This window comes from Salvelinus fontinalis, chromosome 9 (genome assembly GCF_029448725.1).
Source record: "Salvelinus fontinalis isolate EN_2023a chromosome 9, ASM2944872v1, whole genome shotgun sequence".
NCBI lineage: Eukaryota > Metazoa > Chordata > Actinopteri > Salmoniformes > Salmonidae > Salvelinus > Salvelinus fontinalis.
The window spans coordinates 17,236,845-17,252,738 of NC_074673.1; the positions used below are offsets into that span (position 1 = coordinate 17,236,845).

Consider the following 15,894-nt stretch of genomic DNA (forward strand, 5'->3'; position numbering starts at 1 on the left):
CAAATAGTCCCTAATACTGTACACCAGGGGTGTCAAACTCATTCCACAGAGGGCCAAGTGTCTGCAGGCTGGTTTTCAGTTAAGCCCTAGACAACGAGGTGTTGGGAGTTTCTTACTAATTAGTGACCATAATTCAGCAATCAATTACAAGGGAGGAGGGGAAAACCTGCAGACACTCGGCTCTCCGTGCAATGAGTTTGACACGTGTCCTGTACATTGTCCTCACTTTGTATACTGTAGAAGTGGTCATGCACACGAAGGAAAGTACAGTACATAATAATAATATATGACATTTTAGACACTTTTGTCCAAAGCGACTTAGCTAATGCGTTCCCTCTCGCTCTCCCTTGGATAGAGGTGAAGGTATATGTCACCCCCACCGGTCTTCCCTGGGCCAGACTGATTAACTCTTGTTAATTATCCCTGACTGACAACACCATGGATGAATAGGTGCTATTGATACGGGTGGCTGTGGCCCTATGCTGTCCTGGCAGCCTATTGATTGGAGAGATTTGTCAGGCTGGCCTTGGTCCTGGCCCTGATGGATGTCATATTGACTCTCCCCCGTTCGTAGACACCCAGTAGGTGGTCGCTAACACACCGGCTACTTTCAGAAGTTAGTCTTTCTGGTGTTTCCTCTCACTATTACAAATATACTGTAACTTACCATTCATCACTCTGGATATGTTTTATTGTTGTTGAAACCAGCTGGACATCTCAAGTCCATTTAAAAGGCCTGCCTCTTGGGAATTGGAGAGAAAATGTTATGGTTTTCAAGATAATTTCCTGCAATTCTACACATTTTGTCCTGCCCCAATTTGCTTGAAAACAGCAACATTTTCTATCCAGTTCCCAAGAGGCAGGCCTTTTAAATGTTCTTTCCCGGACCTGAGACTTGGTTCATCCAGCCATGTGCTGCAGATGTCAAAATCCCTGTTTTTATCGCACTCGAGTTGTGTCTTGATTATGAGAGGGTCCCTGAATCATTTCTTCATATTTTGTTGTTGTGGCTTTAAATCTAATATCCTGTAATTCTAAACATTATGACATTAGGCAGAGAGAAAACCTTGCAGTTTTAAAGCGTAAATTACAGTGCATTTATGTAAAAGTAAAATATAAATTTTGGGGGAATAGTATTTAGTTGAAAAATTGATAATTGGTGGAGTTCTTTGATACCAATATCCCTTTGAGCGTCCCAGGCCCATGTTGCCCAGGGTTAAGAACATAAATTGTAGATTAATAATATTGTATTGTATTGCACACTGTAAACTTACTCCACATATCCCTTGCCCAAAGTCATTTAATCTGTTAGTAATATTCATTAAAAAAATAAAGATTCTTATTTATTTTATTTCTTTAGATCTGGCGGTGGAGCCCCTGCAGTACCTCTGCTGACCCCACTTTAAGAACCCCTGGACTACACAACACGTCTGGTATTCATCCATTCACTACTTGTCACCCTGATTAAAGTTGAAATCCGTAAAGGGGGAATAGGCGCCACTGTTTGCCCAAGCGCCTTCGTGATTGTTTTTGTTATGTTGATGAACTGGAGGAGCATCTAGCATCGTGGTTTGTAAAAGTCTCAGTACATATTCTGCTCTTTATCGCACGTGCAATGATGTCCGACAGGGACAAAACTGTTGTTTGAAGTAACTTCTTTGTTTTTGTAATATCACAAACACGTGGCAGTTTCACCAACTATGAATCATTTTGCATCATCATGACGATGTGGCCGGTGACATTTTGCTTCTTGAAAACTTGTCTCCTGACATGCAAAACATTTTGGTACTGTATCAACAGTGGACTAATGAAAAAAAAAATGGGGATTTTAAGGATACATCAAAATTGCTACACACACAGATGGACCATATGAGGAGAGATACAGCCATCAGAAATCCTGAGCTTGCTGATTTAATACTGAGTCAGGAAGAGTAGAAGAGACCAGGGGGAGAGGGTTACTGAACCTTCCCTTCCCTACCCATCCTGTCTGTTTTCAAGCCACTTTGCTGCCACCTACCCAATCCTGCTCAGGAAGTGGGATCCTGCCCCCTTCTGGACATACATATATCATGCTACTTCACGTGTAAGAAGGACAACAATGATTGGATGACCCTCCTTAATGTATTGAAGATGGGGCAAAACAGTTTCCAATAACTCTCTTTATTCATCACACACAGTCTGTATATTTGTTTTGCTTTACAGACATCACTATTGATGATACAACACAAATATATACAAATCACATGTATGAGCTTGATATGTCATGTTTAGTGTTTAGACATTGTTACTGTACACATGACAACATCACTTACACTCAGTGTAAACTAATGTATGAGCTTGATTCATTCTTTGTCCTGGAGCTCCGTGGCTCAGAGGCTCAGCTCACTGTTGGTTTGTCCCAGAACCCATGCCCTCTCCTGCAGCCCCTGAACCTCTGTCTCCCTCAGGGGCTGGGTGAGTACACCTCCTCCTCCTCTATCCCACACAAGCCCTGGGAAACATGAACACACATACTGTACAGAAAATACATAATCACAATACACACGAAGTAAAACATGTAAAAAAGATTAACACGGTAACATTTTTCTGTATGCTCTTTGCAGATCTACCCACCTTGACGAGGGTGGACACAGGGTGAATGGTGCTGAGGTTCTTCAGTATGACCTGTGCTAGGCTGGACACACTCAGACCAATGACCCAGGGGGTGTTCTCCTTCAGCCGAATCACTTCATAAGCACTGAAGAAACATTTTACACTACTTTAGAGTCCCATATTACTGTGTTTATACATACTCAAGATAATACTGACTTGCTCTAACTGTAATCTATGCCCATGTTTCTAGAGATTATTTGGTGATACACATTTACTTGTGACAAGGACAATGCTGATCCTCTCCCTAGAAAGGCCAGAACCTAGGAAGAAACCTAGAGAGGAACCAGGCTATGAGGGGTGGCCAGTCCTCTTCTGGCTGTGCCGGGTGGAGATTATAATAGAACATGGCCAAGATGCTCAAATGTTCATAGATGACCAGCAGAGTCAAATAATAATAATCACAGTGATTGTCGAGGGAGCAACAGGTCAGCACCACAGGAGTAAATGTCAGTTGGCTTTTCATAGCCGATCATTCAGAGTATCTCTACTGCTCCTGCGGTCTCTAGAGAGTTGAAAACAGCAGGTCTGGGAAGGGTAGCACATCCGGTGAACAGGTCAGTGTTCCATAGCCACAGGCAGAACAGTTGAAACTGGAGCAGCTGCATGGCCAGGTGGACTGGGGACAGCAAGGAGTCATCAGGCCAGGTAGTCCCGAGGCATGGTCCTAGGGCTCAGGTCCCCTGAGAGAGAGAAAGAAAGAAAGAAAGAGAGAGAGAAAGAAAGAAAGAGAGAATTAGAAAGAGCATACTTAAATTCCCACAGGACACCGGATAAGACAGGAGAAATACTCCAGATATAACAGACTGACCCTAGCCCCCCGACACATGAACTACTGCAGCATAAATACTGGAGGCTGAGACAGGAGGGGTCGGGAGACACTGTTACCCCGTCTGACGATACCCCCGGACAGGGCCAAACAGGCAGGATATAACCCCACCCACTTTGCCAAGCACAGCACCCACATCACTAGAGGGATATCTTCAACCACCAACTTACCATCCTGAGACAAGGCCGGAGTATAACCCACAAAGATCTCCGCCACGGCACAACCCAAGGGGGGTGCCAACCCGGACAGGAAGATCACATCAGTGACTCAACCCACTCAAGTGATGCACCCCTCCTAGGGACGGCATGGAAGAGCACCAGTAAGCCAGTGACTCAGCCCCTGTAATAGGGTTAGAGGCAGAGAATTCCAGTGGAGAGGGGAACCGGCAAGGCAGAGACAGCAAGGGTGGTTCATTGCTCCAGTGCCTTTCCGTTCACCTTCACACTCTTGGGCCAGACTACACTCAATCATAGGACCTACTGAAGAGATGAGTCTTCAATAAAGACTTAATGGTTGAGACCGAGTCTGCGTCTCCCACATGGGTAGGCAGACCATTCCATTAAAATGTAGCTCTATAGGAGAAAGCCAGGCCTCCAACTGTTTGCTTAGAAATTCTAGGGACAGTAAGGAGGCCTGCGTCTTGTGACCATAGCGTACGTGTAGGTATGTACGGCAGGACCAAATTGGAAAGATAGGTAGGAGCAAGCCCATGTAATGCTTTGTAGGTTAGCAGTAAAACCTTGAAATCAGCCCTTGCCTTAACAGGAAGCCAGTGTAGAGAGGCTAGCACTGTAGTAATATGATCACATTTTTTGGTTCTAGTCAAGATTCTAGCAGCCGTGTTTAGCACTAACTGAAGTTTATTTAGTGCTTTATCCGTGTAGCCGGAAAGTAGAACATTGCAGTAGTCTAACCTAGAAGTGACAAAAGCATGGATACATTTTTCTGCGTCATTTTTGGACAGAACGTTTCAGATTTTTGCAACGTTACGTAGATGGAAAAAAGCTGTCCTTGAAACAGTCTTGATATGTTTGTCAAAAGAGAGATCAGGGTCCATTGTAACGCCGAGGTTCTTCACTGTTTCATATGAGACGACCGTACAACCATCAAGATTAATTGTCAGATTCAACAGAAGATCTCTTTGTTTCTTGGGACCTAGAATAAGCATCTCTGTTTTGTCTGAGTTTAAAAGTAGAACATTTGCAGCCATCCACTTCCTTATGTCTGAAACACAGGCTTCCAGGGAGGGCAATTTTGGGGCTTCACCATGTTTCATTGAAATGTACAGCTGTGTGTCATCCGCATAGCAGTGAAAGTTAACATTATTTTTCCGAATGACATCACCAAGAGGTAAAATATATAGTGAAAACAATAGTGGTCCCAAAACGGAACCTTGAGGAACACCGAAATTTACAGTTGATTTGTCAGAGGACAAAACATCCACAGAGACAAACTGATATCTTTCCGACAGTTAAGATCTAAACCAGGCCAGAACTTGTCCGTGTAGACCAATTTGGGTTTCCAATCTCTCCAAAAGAATGTGGTGATCGATGGAATCAAAAGCAGCACTAAGGTCTAGGAGCACGAGGACAGATGCAGAGCCTCGGTCTGACACCATTGAAAGGTAATTTACCACCTTTACAAGTGCAGTCTCAGTGCTATGATGGGGTCTAAAACCAGACTGAAGCATTTCGTATACATTGTTTGTCTTCAGGAAGGCAGTGAGTTGCTGTGCAACAGCTTTTTCAAAAATGTTTGAGCGGAATGGGAGATTCTATATAGGCAGATAGTTTTTATTTTCTGGGTCAAGGTTCGGCTTTTTCAAGAGAGGCTTTATTACTGCCACTTTTAGTGAGTTTGGTACACATCCGGTGGATGGAGAGACATTTATTATGATCAACATAGGAGGGCCAAGCACAGGTAGCAGCTGTTTCAGTAGTTTAGTTGGAATAGGTTCCAGTATGCAGTTTGAAGGTTTAGAGGCCATGATTATTTTCATCATTGTGTCAAGAGATATAGTACTAAAAAACTTGAGTGTCTCCCTTGATCCTAGGTCCTAGAGTTCTGCAGACTCAGGACAACTGAGCTTTGGAGGAATACACATATTTAAAGAGGAGTCCATAATTTGCTTTCTAATGATCATGATCTTTTCCTCAAAGAAGTTCATGAATGTATCACTGCTGAAGTGAAAGCCATCCTCTCTTGGGGAATGCTGCTTTTTAGTTAGCTTTGCGACAGTATCAAAAATACATTTTGGATTGTTCTTATTTCTCTCAATTAATTTGGAAAAATAGGATGATCAAGCAGCAGTGAGGGCTCTTCGATACTGCACGGTACTGTCTTTCCAAGCTAGTCGGTAGACTTCCAGTTTGGTGTAGCGCCAATTCCGTTCCAATTTTCTGGAAGCTTGCTCTAGAACTCGGGTATTTTCTGTATACCAGGGAGCTAGTTTCTTATGATAAATGTTTTTTGTTTTTAGGGGTACGACTAGGGTATTGAGCAAGGTTAAATTGAGTTCCCCGGCCTCCCGGGTGGCGCAGTGGTCTAGGGTACTGCATCGCAGCGCTAGCTGTGCCACCAGAGTCTCTGGGTTCGCGCCCAGGCTCTGTCGCAGCGGGCCGCGACCGGGAGGTCCGTGGGGCGACGCACAATTGGCCTAGCGTCGTCCGGGTTAGGGAGGGTTTGGCTGGTAGGGATATCCTTGTCTCATCGCGCTCCAGCGACTCCTGTGGCGGGCCGGGCGCAGTGCACGCTAACCAAGGGGGCCAGGTGCACGGTGTTTCCTCCAACACATTGGTGCGGCTGGTTTCCGGGTTGGAGGTGCGCTGTGTAAAGAAGCAGTGCGGCTTGGTTGGGTTGTGCTTCGGAGGACGCATGGCTTTCGACCTTCGTCTCTCCCGAGCCCGTACGGGAGTTGTAGCGATGAGACAAGATAGTAATTACTAGCGATTGGATACCACAAAAATTGGGGAGAAAAGGGGGTAAAATAAAAAATTAAATAAAAAAATTGAGTTCCTCAGTTAGGTGGTTAACTGATTTTTGTACTCTGACGTCCTTCGGTAGGCGGAGGGAGTCGGAAGAGCAGCTAGGAATCTTTGGGTTGTCCGAGAATGTATAGCATGACTTTTGATCATCCTTGGTTGGGGTCTGAGCAGATTATTTGTTGCGATTGCAAATGTAATAAATGGTGGTCCGATAGTTCAGGATTATGAGGAAAAACATTAAGATCCACAACATTTATTCCACGGCACAAAACTAGGTCCAGAGTATGACTGTGTCAGTGAGTAGGTCCGGAGACATGTTGGACAAAACCCACTGTGTCGATGATGGCTCCGAAAGCCTTTTGGAGTGGGTCTGTGGACTTTTCCATGTGAATATTAAAGTCACCAAAAATTGACTACAAGGTCCGATAGGAATTCAGGGAACTCAGTGAGGAACGCTGTATATGGCCCAGGAGGCCTGTAAACAGTAGCTATAAAAAGTGATTGAGTAGGCTGCATAGATTTCATGACTAGAAGCTCAAAAGACGAAAATTGAAAATTTTGTAAATTGAAATTTGCTATCATAAATGTTAGCAACACCTCCGCCCTTGCGGGATGCACAGTGTACTAGTGTAACCAGGAGGCGAGGCCTCATTTAACACAGTAAATTCATCAGGCTTAAGCCATGTTTCAGTCAGGCCAATCACATCAAGATTATGATCAGTGATTAGTTCATTGACTATAACTGCCTTGAAAGTGAGGGATCTAACATTAAGTAGTACCCTATTTTGAGATGTGAGGTGTCACAATCTCTTTCAATAATGGCAGGAATGGATGAGGTCTTTATTCCAGTGAGATTGCTAAGGCGAACACCGTCATGTTTAGTTTTGCCCAACCTAGGTCGTGGCACAGACACGGTCTCAATGGGGATAGCTGAGCTGACTACACTGAGTGTGCTAGTGGCAGACTCCACTAAGCTGGCAGGCTGGCTAACAGCCTGCTGCCTGGCCTGAACCCTATCTCATTGTGGAGCTAGGGGAGTTAGAGCCCTGTCTATGTTCGTAGATAAGATGAGAGCCCCCCTCCAGCTAGGATGGAGTCTGTCACTCCTCAACAGGCCATGCTTGGTCCTGTTTGTGGGCGAGTCCCAGAAAGAGAGCCAATTATCTACAAATTTTATCTTTTAGGAGGGGCAGAAAACAGTTTTCAACCAGCGATTGAGTTGTGTGACTGCTGTAGAGCTCATCACTCCCCCTAACTGGGAGGGGGCCAGAGACAATTACTCGATGCCGACATCTTTCTAGCTGATTTACACGCTGAAGCTATGTTGCGCTTGGTGACCTCAGACTCTTTCATCCTAACATCGTTGGTGTCGACGTGGATAACATATCCCTATACTCTCTACACTCACCAGTTTTAGCTTTAGCCAGCATCATCTTCAGATTATCCTTAACGTCGGTAGCTCTGCCCCCTGGTAAACAGTGTATGATCGCTGGATGATTCATTTTAAGTCTAATACTGCGGGTAATGGAGTTGCCAAACATCTGCCCAGCCCTCTGAATCCTGCCCAGCCTCCAGCTCTCTGGTGATGCATATTTTTGTATGGATTGATTGTGATGCTGTTTTGGACCTAATACAGGGTAGTGTCTCACCACTGGAGTCCCCGTGCTCTCCTATGATGTGTCCGTGGACACTGCTAGGGTGGATCTGTAGTCTCTCTCCCGTCAAGTAGGGGAACCGCCTTGAGTCCAGATTGGTTCCGCTGACCCTGTTCTGAGGGAACCCACTCAGCCTCCATGCCACATAGGTCAGCACATCCACCAGAGTGCCACAGAGTTCAGTACCATCGGGTTAGCCACCAGCCAGGGTTAGAAACAAATAAATACATCCTCAATTACTATTGGACAGGGTTTATCCTCGCTAGGAAGAAACCTTTACTTAGGGAAAATGAGTCATGTAACTAAGTTTGACTTGACTCTTCTCATCAGTCTGATAATATCCTACTCACTTCTCCCTAAACGAATATAAGAAGTGGACATGGTGTAGTGAGTTACTAGGGGTTTATATGACCAGGAGGATGGCGTCAGGGCTGTGCTGGGCCAGTGGAGGGATGATCTGCTTCATCACCTAAATGTTCCTCTGGACCAGATCCAGATGACTCTCCCCCTTCCTCTGACGCGCGCCTGCAGTGATGACGCACAGCTTGGAGTTGGCTGTGTCTGAGTAGTCTAAGGGGAACCGAGCATGATATATTACAATATGTTACAACAAAGTGGGAAAATATCCCAAACTCCACAATTTGACATCTAGGGATTTCATAGTTTGTCACTGGACACATTTTCCCACAAGAGTTTGAAATACAAAAGCAGTCATCGTTCTGCTATAGCACTGTATTATTTTAAAGGAGTCAGCACACGTACATGCAAACACACACACACACACACACACACACACACACACACACACACACACACACACACACACACACACACACACACACACACACACACACACACACACACACACACACACACACACACACACACACACACACACACACACACACACGGGCACACACGGGCACTGAGCCAGGCTATAGCTGACCTCTGGCGGCTGTGATCTTGGAGGTCTTTAGGAAGATGCTGGCTTGCTGCATGTCCATGCAGTCCTCTATAGCATCCACCACCGGGACTTCATCAGCCACACCCTTCACAGCAAGTGACGGGGTAAGTGAGAAGCTATACTAGACTGTTTATCATCAGTATTCATAGGAATTGTTAACTCCAATTAAATGTATTTGTTGGAATGGTGTGGCACTGTATACAAGCTCAGAATAAAAATCTAAAGTCTTTGGTGTTCGCTCTGTGATATGCACAGTGGGACTCACCTACTGTAAGATACTGAGGGGAAATGCCATACTGACATTACCCACACCCAAGATGGTCACTTTGGTGTTTCCACCTCCTGGTCTAGGACTGATGTTGTTTCTCTCTGACAGTAAACATGGCATCTGCTTTTGATATAGTGGATAGAATAGGGACAACACAACATGTAATGCTTTTTCTATACAGCGTTTGGCTGCAATAACCAGGTGAATACAATGCAACTATACTGTATATCACTAAATGGACTGACTGACTGTCACCAGTTTATTGGATGATATTATAACCTACCTCTAATTTTAATAGATGAAAAGTTCAACGATGTATAAATCCGAAAAGTGGAGCCTTTTCATGTTATTGTAGCCTCGTGAAGTTCGATGCTCTTGCGATCATGGGTGGAATGACTAATAACCGATGTTCCATTTTTTCCCACTAGATGGCAGAAAATTCATTCCTAAAAGTTTCAATGGGAACGAGCTTTAACACTGGGACAAGAAAGCAGTGTCCAAAAAAACTATTGAAAAGAAGCGCTCTCTGTGGGGATGGGAATGGAAAGTGTGGTCTGTGCTGGTGTACGGTGTGCACACGGAGTAACCAATTTGTAGCCTATATGTGCATGGATATTCTGCAAAAAATATATCTTTTATTTGGGTGAGTATTTTATATTTCACGATTTTTCATATCATGTTGGATGGACTAAGCTAATTTTGATGCATCCGTAGAATTTTTTATTTTTTATTTTTTACATCGCGGTTTCAGTCAGTCACATTCTATATTTATATTGTTGGCTAAGTCTAATGGTTAAACTTGAAATACGTTTATAACTACTGTAGTATGTAGCCTATTTGGGTTTCTTTAGTTATGTGACAGTGATAGTTTTGAAGTGGAGTTTTAAAAATCATCGATGTTCCCAAACGATCATAATGAGAATGATGACGACGATGATGTATCAATTTAATGCAACCTTGTATATATATTATAGTTTTTCTTCATGTTTACTATTTTCTACATTGTAGAAATGTATGTCTAAACTATTAAGTAACACATATGGAATCATGCAGTAACCAAAAAAGTGTTAAACAAATCAAAATATATTTTATATTTGAGATTCTTCAAAGTAGCCACACTTTGCCTTGATGAAGCTTTGCACACTCTTGGCATTCTCTCAACCAGTTTCATGAGGTAGTCACCTGGAATGTATTTCAATTAACAGGCGTGCCTTGTTAAAAGATAATTTGTGGAATTTCTTTCCTTTTTAATGCATTTGAGCCAATCAGTTGTGTTGTGACAAGGTAGGGGTGGTATACAGAAGATAGCCCTATTTGGTAAAAGACCAAGTCCATATTATGGCAAGAACAGCTCAAATAAGCAAAGAGAAATTACAGTCCATCATTACTAAACGACATGAAGGTCAGTTAATCAGGAAAATTTCAATAACTTTGAAAGTTTATTCAAGTGTAGTCGCCAAAACCATCAAGCGCTATGATGAAACTGGCTCTCATGACGACTGCCACGGTAAAGGAAGACCCAGAGTTACCTCTGCTGCAGAGGATAAGTTCACTCGAGAGACCAGGCTGAGAAATTGCCCAAATAATTCCTTCACAGAGTTCAAGGAACAGACACATCTCAACCTCAACTGTTCAGAGGAGACTGCAAGAATCAGTCCTTCGAATTGCTGCAAAGAAACCACTACTAAAGGACACCAATGAGAAGACGAGACTTGCTTGGACCAAGAAACATGAGCAAATCTGAGCTTTGGTCTAATGAATCAAAATTTGAGATTTTTGGTTCCAACCGCCGTTTCTTTGAGAGACGCAGTGTCACGACTACCGCCGAGGTCGGTCCCTCTCCTTGTTCGGACGGCGTTCGGCGGTCGATGTCACCTGTCTTCTAGCCATCGCCGTTCCACCTTTAATTTTCCATTTGTTTTGTCTTGTTTTCCAACACACCTGGTTTGCATTCCCTCATTACTCATCTTGCATATAACCCTCTGTTTCCCCCCATGTCTGTGTGTGGAATTGTTATATGTAAATGTATGTGTACTCCAGGCTGATTTGCGCCGGGGTATTGTGTTTAGTTTTCTGAGTGCCGTGTTTTGTTCGCCTCAATTAAAGGGCTCCGTTTGCTACCCATTTCTGCTCTCCTGCGCCTGACTTCCCTGCAGCCAGTTAGTTACGCACTCCATTACACGCAGAGTAGGTGAACGGATGATCTCCATATGTATAGTTCCCACCGTGAAGCATGGAGGAGGTGTGATGGTTTGGGGGTGCTTTGCTGGTGACACTGTTGGTGATTTATTTCAAATTCAAGGCACACTTAACCAGCATGGCTACCACAGCATTATGCAGTGATACACCATCCCATCTGGTTTGCTGTTAGTGGGACTATCATTTGTTTTACAACAGGACAATGACCCAACACACCTCCAGGCTGTGTAAGGGCCAAGAAGGAGAGTGATTGAGTGCTGCATCAGATGACCTGGCCCCCACAATCACCCAACCTCAACCCAATTGAGATGGTTTGGGATGAGTTGGACTGCAGAGTGAAGGAAAAGCAGCCAACAAGTGCTCAGCATATTTGGGAACTCCTTCAATACTGTTGGAAAAGCATTCAAGGTCACTTTTTTGGTTACTACATTGTTCTATATGTGTTATTTCATAGTTTTTATGTCTTCACTATTATTCTACAATGTAGAAAATAGTGAAAATAAAGAAAAACCTTTGAGTAAGTGTGTCCTAACTTGATATAGTGGGTATCTGGGTACATGGTGGGTAACTCAAGCTCTTCGCTCAGATCAAGCGTGATGGGACTCTTGGACCCCCTTGGACTGAACCATGCGTATCAGATTTCATTATCACTGTGATAAATCATATTACTTCCAATGAAGGCAGTGCATCGTTGCTGCAGGCTGCATCCCTAACTAACCACCATGATTCAGAGACCAGCAGCCCCTGGGACCCAGTCTCTCCGGTCAGTCCTGTGGCCCATTCCCTCTGAGTTGAGATTGAAGAAGCAGAACTATTGTTGACCTTACCTCCGCCAGAGCCCCAGAATCCTTTGGGAGATATCGGATGTGATCGTTCCTTTGGAGAAGTGATGTATCCGTATTGACAACCTGGGAAGGAAGTAGGATGTCACATGTGAAGTATCTGGGATTTCCCTTCCCCTCAGGGATTATTGGGTTGTGGATATTGTGGAGTTGGGACTGAGCAGGGAAGAGAGAGGGTATCTGCCATTCAGCCTGCTATGGAACTGGGATCTGAGGGGAGCCAGCATCAGCACCATCACCAGAGGAGGAAACCTGTGACACATGCACTGGATGAGCAGAAAAAGGTAAATGGAGCCCATCGCTGTCTGTCTCTCTGTCTGTCCGCTAATGACCTCTTTACAATTATGACCACTGCTTCACAGTGGTAATAATGTCACAAACAGGAGCTTGAGGGGAACATCTGTTTGATTCACCCCAAAATGTTTTTACATTACTGTTATATGAGTGTTATCCTGCTGGTGTGGTTGATCAAATCAGTGGCTGCAGTTTAATTCCGTGTACAAGTCACAGCAGTTTCTGAATGCTTTGAACTTTGAAACTGAACAGAACAAAATGTACTGCATAATGGTAAAAGTAAGTTTTATTGTAATCTGTTGGACAACTTTAAAAATGGTATGTACGAATATAAATGATGCATAATGCCGGTGGTGAAAATGACAGTAACAAAAGTATGTTTATTCTTGGCTAGATTCAGTATGCATGCAGAGTTAGGTAGATTATGTATCTATTATGAGAGAGTTAATGGGGATCCCGTCCCCCATCTGTTCAGGCTTCATACCAGGATGTTATAAGAGGGTTCTCTACGGTAGCTAGGTTGTCCCCCCACCCCCGATGGCTGGCAGCTGGGGCAGCATATAATGGTCATGCTTTGGCTTTGGTGAAGCTTCTACATTGAACTGTGGGGCTGTCGTAGAGATTAGGTCATTTGCCTTGATAAGTACGTGCGATCGCTTTCAATGACTCCTCAAGTGAAAGTCTCCCTTTGAACAATGTAAAGCTCAGTGTTGGGTCTTATCATGTCAGCCCCCTCTCTCACGCCTTATGGCAGCCTGATTGCCTTGTACTCTTGCCTCATTGTTGGCCCTCATTTAGCCCACCCTCGTTTGTCATCAGATGTCTATTTAATCTTAGGATGATTAAATGTTCTATTTGTTCAGACCTGTGATTTCTAGGATTCAGTGTTCCTGGGTTCTTGAGAGGTACAGGTAAAAGAAGGCTGCTTGTAAACTCATCATTATCCTTCAATAGCCAAAAGAGTAGTTTTCTGTGACTTGATGCTTTGGTTTTTCCCCTTACTGAATTTATTGATAGGTTGGGGAGCAGTGATTTGAATAATCTCTGATTGTGATGGTAGTATCATTAATGAATGTCCTCCTAACCTGCTCTAACATCTTTTAGACCAATAATTACTACAATGCACCATGTTGATTACCTTATTAGTAATCCATCTGGTATGACATTGACTACCTACAATGTTACAGTGAGTACTACTGTAAAGGGGGATACCTAGTCAGTTGTACAACCGGATGTCTTCAACTGAAATTTGTCTTCCGCATTTAACCCAACCCCTCTGAATCAGAGAGGTGCGGGGGGCTGCCTTAATCGACATCCACGTCATCTACGTCAAGGGAACAGTGGGTTAACTGCCTTGCTTAACGCTCCTACCCACCAGGCTACCTGCTTCCCCTACTGAAGCTCGATTGTTGTTCTAACTAGATTATTTGTGATTTTGTTAATTTAGTCAAATTAGGCAATTGTTTTCACAGCCCACCTATGCTCCAACTGTGTTTCCACAGGCATCCCATTCTGAGATATTTTTCCACTAATTGTCCTTTTGACAAATCAGATCAGCTCTTTTACTAATAACTGGGCAAAAGATCAGAATGTGTCTGCCTGTGTAAACGCTGTCTTATTGGCACTTTTCCAACAAAGCAAACATTTCATAGCAATGTTATTGAGTGGTTGAAAGTTGTCATAAAGTCTCCCATTTAGCATTTGTTTGTCTTTGTGTGTTCTAACCTTGGTACATGTCTATTCATGATTATTTTGTTTCATTCGGCAAGCTTTGGAAAGGAAGGGTAGCCCTCTCATGCAGTCAAATGACCTAGTGGCCTTATCGGTGGAATGGTATTAAAATCGTTAAAATCGTTTTTTTTTTATTACGCTGAAAATCCGTTATTTCTATGTCAAAGATTTTGTTATATTTCAGTCTTCTGTGATGTATATAAAGTGTAATATTGGGGTCAAACTCAAAATAAAATACATTTCTACTGACATGGTACATTTATCTGACATGGTACAGGTGTCTTCTTCCATGTGTGTGAGGTGTATACTTTTGTTTCAAAGTAGATTTATTTATGACTACCAAGAAGCGCTCTATGTGACCCTGATTTAGCACACTGCAGTAAAAGTTTTTAAGATGGTGTGATGGAGTTGATGTGAAGTCTCGTGCTGATCCTACGTAGTGTTGGAGAGAGCTCTCCCTCCTCTGCCTACTCCTCACTATGGCTGAATGGAGTGGGAGAGGACTTCTGTCTGAACTAGGTTCCTGTCAAGCGCATTAGCCGTAGCCACTGACATTGACCCTAATGAATTTGAAGGGCCAGGAAAGAATGGTGTATTGTCCATAGTTATGGAGAGCCATCAAGGGATCCTGTCATAAGATGTTAGATTCTACACACATCCAGAGTTTAGCTTTGACTTTGACTTCATGATCGTTTGAAAAAGTTCAGCCTAAAGTATGAGGTTAAGAGTGCTGTGAGCTGTTCGATGATGTGATTGAGGATGAGGAGTACTATTCAAGAAGGTTATTCCGATTAGTTTAACCTATTCATTCATATTAATCCGTAATCTATCTGTGCACCATATTTCAGTCCCTAGTCATATTTTTCAGTGGTTAGTCTCTTATCTAGTGGTTTTGGGTTACCCTGTCACCACAGTTTTAGTCTCCCATTGAAAGGGGTGGCATTGATTTATGTATTTAGCAAAAGGGAAATAGAGATGTGATGGTTGTTTGTACACCTGTGATATGAGGTGTGGTATATAGGGTATATGCAAGTCATCATTGGCAGGCTTGTTTTTTTTCTCAATATACACACATACATCCAACATTGTCCATCAACCTCAGTGATAGGCTATATGAAACATGCATGAGAGCACCAGCTGTTCCGGAAGACTGTGTGATCATGCTCTCCACAGCCGGTGTGAGTAAGACCTTTAAAGAGGTCAACATTCACAAGGCCGCAGGGCCAGACGGATGTGTACTGCGAGCATGCGCTGACCAACTGGCAAGTGTCTTCACTGACATTTTCAACCTCTCTCTGTCCGAGTCTGTAAAACAAACATGTTTTAAGCAGACCACCATAGTACCTGTGCCCAAGAACACTAAGGTAACCGGCCTAAATTACTACTGAACCATAGCACTCCCGTCTGTAGCCATGAAGTGCTTTGAAAGGCTGGTCATGGCTCACATCAACACCATCATCCAAGAAACCCTAGACCCAC

General features: G+C 43.6%; 1 long non-coding RNA gene and 1 pseudogene across 1 annotated transcript; one reads left to right on the forward strand and one right to left on the reverse strand.

Moving 5' to 3' along the window:
- Window positions 1–5,550: 5,550 nt before the first annotated feature.
- Window positions 5,551–9,376, reverse strand: LOC129862958 (L-lactate dehydrogenase A chain-like; annotated as a pseudogene).
- A 409-nt stretch (window positions 9,377–9,785) lies between these two features.
- Window positions 9,786–14,677, forward strand: LOC129862179 (uncharacterized). Its single transcript, XR_008760728.1, has 2 exons — window positions 9,786–9,992; window positions 12,135–14,677. It is a non-coding gene; the product is annotated as an uncharacterized LOC129862179 (long non-coding RNA).
- The last annotated feature ends 1,217 nt before the right edge of the window (window positions 14,678–15,894 follow it).